We start from the raw sequence: 7,768 nt of genomic DNA, 5'->3' as shown, positions 1-7,768 counted from the left end.
AAACAGTTTCCAGAGAAGCAAAGATAAAAGAGCATCATCACTAGATTAACCTTGCAAGAAATGTTAAAGGGACTTCTTTAAGCTGAAACAAAAGGTGCTAGTTAGTAACAGGAAAACATGTGAAAGGATAAATCTCACTGGTAAAGGTAAATATATATTGAAATTCAGAAAAATCTAATGTTGAAAGGGGGTGGGTTAATCACTTACAAAGCTAGTATGAAAGTTAAGAACAGTAGCAAAGAGAACAATAATTTGTTAAGGGATGCACAAGACAAAAAGATGTAAATTGTGACATCAAAAACATAAAATTTGGGGGAAAGTAAAATATAGAGCTTTGCAATACATTGAAACTTAAGTTGTTATAAGCTTAAAATAGGTTGTTATAAATATAAGTTGTTTCATGTAAGCCTCAAAGGAAGCACAAAGCAAAAAACTATATTAGGTATAGAAAAGAAAAGAGAAAAGAATCTGAGCATACTACTACACAATGTTATCAAGTCACAAAGGAAGAAAGCAAGAGAAGAAGAAAGGAACAAAGGAATTACAAAATAGCCAGAAAACAATGAACAAAATGGCAATAAATACACACCTATCAATAATAATTTTAAATGTAAATGGACTAAATTCTCCAATAAAAAGATATAGAGCAGCCCAATGGATAAAAAAAACAAGACCCATCTGTATGCTATCTACAAGAGGCTCATTTCAGATGTAAGGACACACATAGACTGAAAGTGAAAGGATGGAAAAAGATATTCCATACAAATGGAAACAAAAAGAAGGTTGGGTAACTATATCAGACAAAATAGACTTCAAGACAAAGAATGTAGTAAGAAACAGAGAAGGTCATTACATAATGATAAAAGGGTCTATTCAACTAAGGGATATATCGTTTATAAATATTTATGCACCCAATACAGGAGCACTTAAATAGATAAAGCAAATATTACTAGATTAAAAGAGAGAAACAGACAGCAATATGATAATAGTAGGGGACTGTAATAGCCTACTTTCATCAATGGCAAGATCATCCAGACAGAAAACCAATAAGGAAATATTGGTCTTAAACAATACCTGAGAACATACGGACTTAACAGATATATACAGAACATTCCATCCAAAAGCAATAGAATATACATTTTTCTCAAGTGTACATGGATTATTGTCTGGGATAGACCATATGGTAGGTCATGGAACAAATATTAATAAATTTAGGAATATTAAAATCATATCAAGCACCTTTGATGACCACAGTATTATGAAACTAGAAATCAGTTATAAGAAGAAAAGTGGAAAATTCACGAATATGTGGAGATTAAACAACACGTTACTGACTAGCCAATGGGTCAAAGAAGAAATCAAAAGAGAAATCAAAAAATATTTTGGGGGGCTGGCCTCATGGCCTAGTGGTTGAGTTTGGCGTGCTCTGCTTCAGCAGCCTGGATTCAGTTCCCAGGCACAGACCTACACCACTCATCAGTGGCCAGGCTGTGGCAGCAACTCATATACAAAACAGAAGAAGATTGGCATAGATGTTAGCTCAGGGCAAATATTCCTCAGTAAAAAAAAATCTTCAGACAAATGAAAGTAGAAATACAACACACTAAAATTTATGGGATGCAGCAAAAGCACTTCTAACAGGGAAGTTCATAGCAATAAATGCCTATATCAAGAAACAAGAAAGATCTCAAATAAGCAATCGAACTTTACACCTTAAGGAACTTGAAAACTAAGAACAAAGGAAGCCCAAGTTTAGTAGAAGGAAGGAAATAACAAAGAGTGGAAACTGATGAAATAAGACTATAAGGGCAATAAAAAAGATCAATGAAACTAAGAGATGGTTTTTTGAAAACATAAACAAAATCAACCAAACTTTAGCTAAACTCACCAGGAAAAAAAAGAAAGAGAATTTTAATAAGTAAAATCAGAAATAAAAGAGGAGATATTACAAGTGATACCACAGAAATACAAAGGATCATAAAAGACTACTATGAACAATTATACACAGATAAACTGGACAACCTAGAAAAAATGGATAAGTTCCTAGAAACACACAACCCACAAAGACTGAATCATGAAAAAGTAGAAAATCTATAACCAAATCTACCTAATGATGTAAAACAATGTTACCTCAATAAAGAAAGAAAAGAAAAGAAAATCCAAAGAGACAGAGTACTAACAAAGAGTTGAATCAGTAATTGAAAACCTCCCAACAAACGAAAGTCCAGGAACAGATGGCTTCACTGGTAAATTCTACCAAACATTTAAAGAATCATTAATACCAATCTTTGGCAAAGTCTCCCAAAAGATAGAAGACTAGGGACTGCTTTCAAATCCATTTTATGGGGGCAGGATTACCCTGATACCAAAACCAGACAAGGATGCCACAAGAAAAGAAAATTACAGGCCAATACTCCTAATGAACATAGACGCAAAAATCCTAAACAAAATATTAGCAAATCAAATTTAACAATACATTAAAAGTGTCATACACCATGATCAAGTGAGATTTATTCCAAGGATGCAAGTATGGTTCAACATTCACAAATAAATCACTGTAATGCAACACACTAATAAAATGAAAGATAAAAATCATATGATCATCTCGATAGATGTAGAAAAAGCATTTGACAAAATTCAACATTCATTTATGATGAAAATTTTCAAGAAATTCAGTGTAGAGGGAATGTACCTTAATGTAATAAAGGTTATATATAACAAACCCACAGCTAACGTCATACTCAATGGTGAAAAGCTGAAAGCTTTTCCTCTAAGCTCAGGAATAAGACAAGGACGCCCACACTCACCACTTTTATTCAACACTGTATTGGAAGTTCTAGCCAGAGTAATTAGGCAAGAAAAATAAATAAAAGGCATCCAAATAAGAAAATAAAGTGTAAAACTGTCACTATTTGCAGATGACATGATATATATAGAGAGAGAAAATCCTAAAGACTTCACCAAAAACTCCTAGAAGAAACAAACAAATTCAGTAAAGTTGCAGGATACAAAATCAATATTAAAAAATCTATTGTGTTTCCATACACTAATAATGAATAATCAGAAATAGAAATTAAAGAAAACAATCCCATTTACAATTGTATCAAAAAGAATAAAATACCCAGGAATAAACATATCCAAGAAGATGAAAGACCTGTGCACTGGAAATTATAAGACATTGATGAAAGAAATTGAAGAAAACACAAGTAAGTGGAAAGATATTCCATGCTCATGAATTGGAAGATTTAATATTGTTAAAATATCCATACAACTCAAAACAATGTGCATATTCATTTCAATCCCTATCAAATTTCCAATGGCATTTTTCACAGAAATAGAACAAATAATCCTAAAATTTGTATGGAACCACAAAAGACCCTGCATAGCCAAAGTAATCTTGAGAAAGAAGAACACAGCTGGGGGCCTCATGCTTCCTGATTTCAAACTATATTACAAAGCTACACTAATCAAAACAGTATAACGTAGGCATCAAAAGACACAAAGGTCAATGGAACAGAATAGAGAGTTTAGGAATAAACCCACACATATGTATGGTCAATTAATTTATGATAAAGGAGCCAAGAATATACAATGGGAAAAGAATTAAAGACTTGATCATAAGACCTGAAACCATGAAATAATTCAAAGAAAACATAGGTGGTAATCTCCTTGACATAGCTCCCGGCAATAACTTTTTGGATTTGACATCAAAAGCAAAGGCAACAAAAACAAAAATAAGTAATTACACTTACATCAAACTAAAAAGCTTCTTCACAGCAAAGGAAAGTATCAAGGAAATGAAAAGGCTATATATCAAATGGGAAAAATATTTGCAAATCATATCTCTGATAAGAGGTTAATATCCAAAATACATAAATAATTTATACAACTCAATAGCAAAAAAGTATACAATTGAATTAAGAAATGGATAGAGGATCTGAATAGACATTTTTCCAAAGAATACATACAGATGGCCAACAGGTACATGAGAGGGTGCTCAACATCACTCATCATCAGGGAAATGCAAATCAAAACCACAATGAGAAGAGTTTGGAGAAAAGGGAACCCATATGCACTGTTGGTGGGAATGTAAATTGGTACAGCCACTATGGAAAATAATATGGAGATTTCTCAAAAATTTTAAAATAGAACTACCTCATGGTTCACCAATTCTGCTTTTGGATATTTTTCTGAAGGAAAAGAAAACACTAACTCAAAAAGATATCTGCACCTCCATGTCCATTGCAGCATTAATTACAATAGCCAAGACATGGAAGCAATCTACATGTCCATCAATGAATGAATGAATAAAGAAAATGTGGTATGTGTATAGACACACACACACACACACACAGTGGGTTATTATTCAGCCATTAAAAAGAACAAAATCTTGCCATTTGCAACAACGTGGATAGACATTGTGGGCAATACGCTAACTGAAACAAGTTAGACAGAAAAAGATAAATACCATGACCTCACATATGTGTGGAATCTAAAAAGAAAACAAAATCAAAACTGAGCTCATGGATATAGAGAACATATTGGCAGCTGCCTGAAGCAGGGGCTAGTGAATGGGTGAAGGGGTCAAATGTGCAAATTTCTAGTTATAAAATGAGTAAGTCATGGTGATGTTATGTACAGCATGGTGACTATGGTTGATAGTACTGTATTGCATATTTGGAGACTGGATCTTGATAGTTCTCATCATAAGAAAAGAAAATTTTAACTATGTATGTTGACGGATGTTAACCAGACTTACTGTGGTGATCATTTTGCAATACCTACAAATATCGAATCATTTACACTGTACACCTGAAACTAGTATAATATGTTATGTTAATTATACCTCAATAAAAAAGAAAATAATTTATAAAAAGAAAGTGTGTTATATATATACAATGGAATATTATTCAACCATAATAAAACTGGAAACTTTGCCATTTGCAAAATCATGGATGGACCTTGAGGGCATTATGCTAAGCGAAATAAGTCAGAAAAAGAAGTATCATATGATCTCACTTACATGTTGAATATTAAAAAAGAAACACACTCATGAGTACAGAGAACAGATTGGTGGTTGCTGGAGATGGGGTGGTGGTGAGTGGGTAAAATGGGTGAAGGGGGTCAAAAGGTGCAAACTTCCAGTTATAAAATAAATGTCGTGGCATATAATGTACAGTATGATGCCTATAGTTATTAATACTGTATTGAATTTGAAAGTTGCTAAGAGATTTGATCTTCAAAATTCTCATCATAAGAAAAGAAAATTTGTAACTGTGTGGTGTTGAACGTTAACTTGACATTGCAGTGATAATTTCACAATATATACAAATATCTAATTATTATATTGCACACTGAAGCTGATATAATTTTATATGTCAATTACATCTCAATAAAATAATTGTGATTGGTAGATTATCCAGATTTTTCTAATTGTTTGAATGAGAGTGATGTTCTCCTGCAGCTTTCTACATCCTAAGTAAAAGCAGTCAAAATTAGATAAATTAGGGGCCGGTCCCATGGCCAAGTAGTTAAGTTCGCTTGCTCTGCTTAGGTGGCCCACGGTTTCGCCGATTCGAATCCTGGGTGCAGACATGGCACCGCTCATCGAGCCATGCTGTGGCAGCATCCCACATGCCACAACTGGAAGGATCCACAGCTAAAAATATACAACTATGTACCGAGGGGCTTTGAGGAGAAAAAGGAAAAATAAAATCTTAAAAAAATTAAATAAATCAAATTTATGAAAACCAAATATTACCCTCCTTTTTTCTCATTTTGTTGCAGGTCAGCATTGAGGAACCATGGAGATATTGCATGTAAAGTGTTTAGCTTATTGCATGATATATAGTAGTTTCTTGATTAGTGATATTATTGTTTTTATTATCATTATCATCTTCCTCATTATTGTCTTTATTATTGCCCAGTCAAACAAGATGTGACCAATAGCTAAAGACTTGTCTCTCCAACATGGTAGAGGGCAGAATCTTTTCTTCTTTATTTCTCACTCATTCATCACATAGCCTAAACTCCATGAATTTGCTAGAAAAGCCATGTCAGTATAATTGACAATGCCAATGTTTGTCGGCCTTTCCCCTGATCAAAATCAGTTATTGAAAGAAAAGAGGGGCACTATTTGGTTCTTAAAGGTGTAATATAAAGTAGATTTGAGTACCGGATATATATTAGGGGTTACCAATCACCCAGTTTGGTTTCAGTGTAAAGCTATTCTCAAAATTAATTAACTAGAAACTTCTATTGTTAATGAAGCCCTTAGCACTTCCTTTTCACTGATTAGTTCATTTACTCCACCTACTTTATGACAAAACAATTCACACTAGCAGCAATCAACACTACTGACCAGAACTCAGCACTGAGTATGAACTTCCCATGTACTGAACCTCAAATTCATTTTTTTTCCCCTCAGTGGCTCTTACTCTCTCATGTGTACATGAAAAGTTCCTGCCTACCAGCATGATCTAGCATCAGCTCTCATGTGAGTACAGTAGGTAAATCTACAGAATATGATTAGAGGAGCCCAAAACTGGGTAACCTAGAGCAATGCTTAAACTCTGCTCTGAATTTTATAGGATGGAAACTACTAGTTCCCTCTGTGCCTTCTGTGTGAACTAGGTAAGAGGGAGCAGCTATTTGCCCCTAACTCTTTTTCAAGCATCCCTCCACTTCTCACCCTTGGTTCCTTACCTTCAAGAAGCAATTATACCCCCTACATGGATATACACCATGTGCCTTTGGTCATGTCTGATGTGTCCTACAATTTCTCTGCTTAAAACCTACTGCCCCCAAGACAAATTCATTAAAAGGGTATGCAAGTTCCTTTATGAGTGAGGCCCTGTCTACTTCTCCAGCATCATCTTTCATCATACCTCATCTCACACTCTATACTTTAATCACACCAAATTCCTTGTAGTTTCTCTAATGCAGCATGTTCTCTCATGCTGTCCCTGCCTTTGCACCTTTGCCTGGAATGTCCTTTTCTCTCAAGCTTGTTGCTTCTGTTGACTTAGATTTCACCAGTGGTGTGTGTTGAGGTAAAGATTAAATGAGATAGCATGTTAAGCACCAAGTGCAGTACTCAGCCTTCTTTACTCATTCATTCATTCAACAAAAATGTATTGAACTTCTACCACATGCATGATATTGTGCTAGATGCTTAGGCTACAGAATTAATAAAATCTGGTCCCTGCCTTCAATGAGCCTAGAGTCCTTGAAAAGAAACTGACAGATGAATAAATACAACAGGATAAGTGCTAACAAAGAGGTATGTATAACAGGCCGTAGAGACAGCACTTAACAGAATAGGAGGGGATGGGAAAGAAGGAAACTGGCCGGCAGGGAAGAGTTTCAGGAAAGACTTCCTGGAAGAGTTGACATTAGTCCTGAATTGACTCTTAAAAGCTCAATGAGAGGTAGCCAGGAAAAGAAATTATAAGATGTGGAGTTGAGGGGTTGTGGACAAGAATTCTAAGCAACGGGGATAGCATGTAGAAAGGTCCAGAGTGAGAAAGGGGCCTGGTACTTTAGGAAACTGGCTTGAATATAGTGTGTATGTAGGGAACTGGTAATAAAGGAGAATTAGGAACCCATAGTAAGAATTTAATATTCTAGATTCTCTCCTTCTTTTGCTCTCACTTCCTCTCTCCCTCCCTTCATCCTTTCCTCTCTCCCTTTCTCTTCCTCTTTTCTTCTTTCTGCTTCCTGAGGATCCTTTTCATCATGTTACCTCGAGAACCCACAATAGCTCCCT

The sequence above is a fragment of the Equus asinus genome, chromosome X, assembly GCF_041296235.1.
Source record: "Equus asinus isolate D_3611 breed Donkey chromosome X, EquAss-T2T_v2, whole genome shotgun sequence".
In the NCBI taxonomy this organism is placed as follows: Eukaryota; Metazoa; Chordata; class Mammalia; order Perissodactyla; family Equidae; genus Equus; species Equus asinus.
This window is presented reverse-complemented; position numbering follows the sequence as displayed.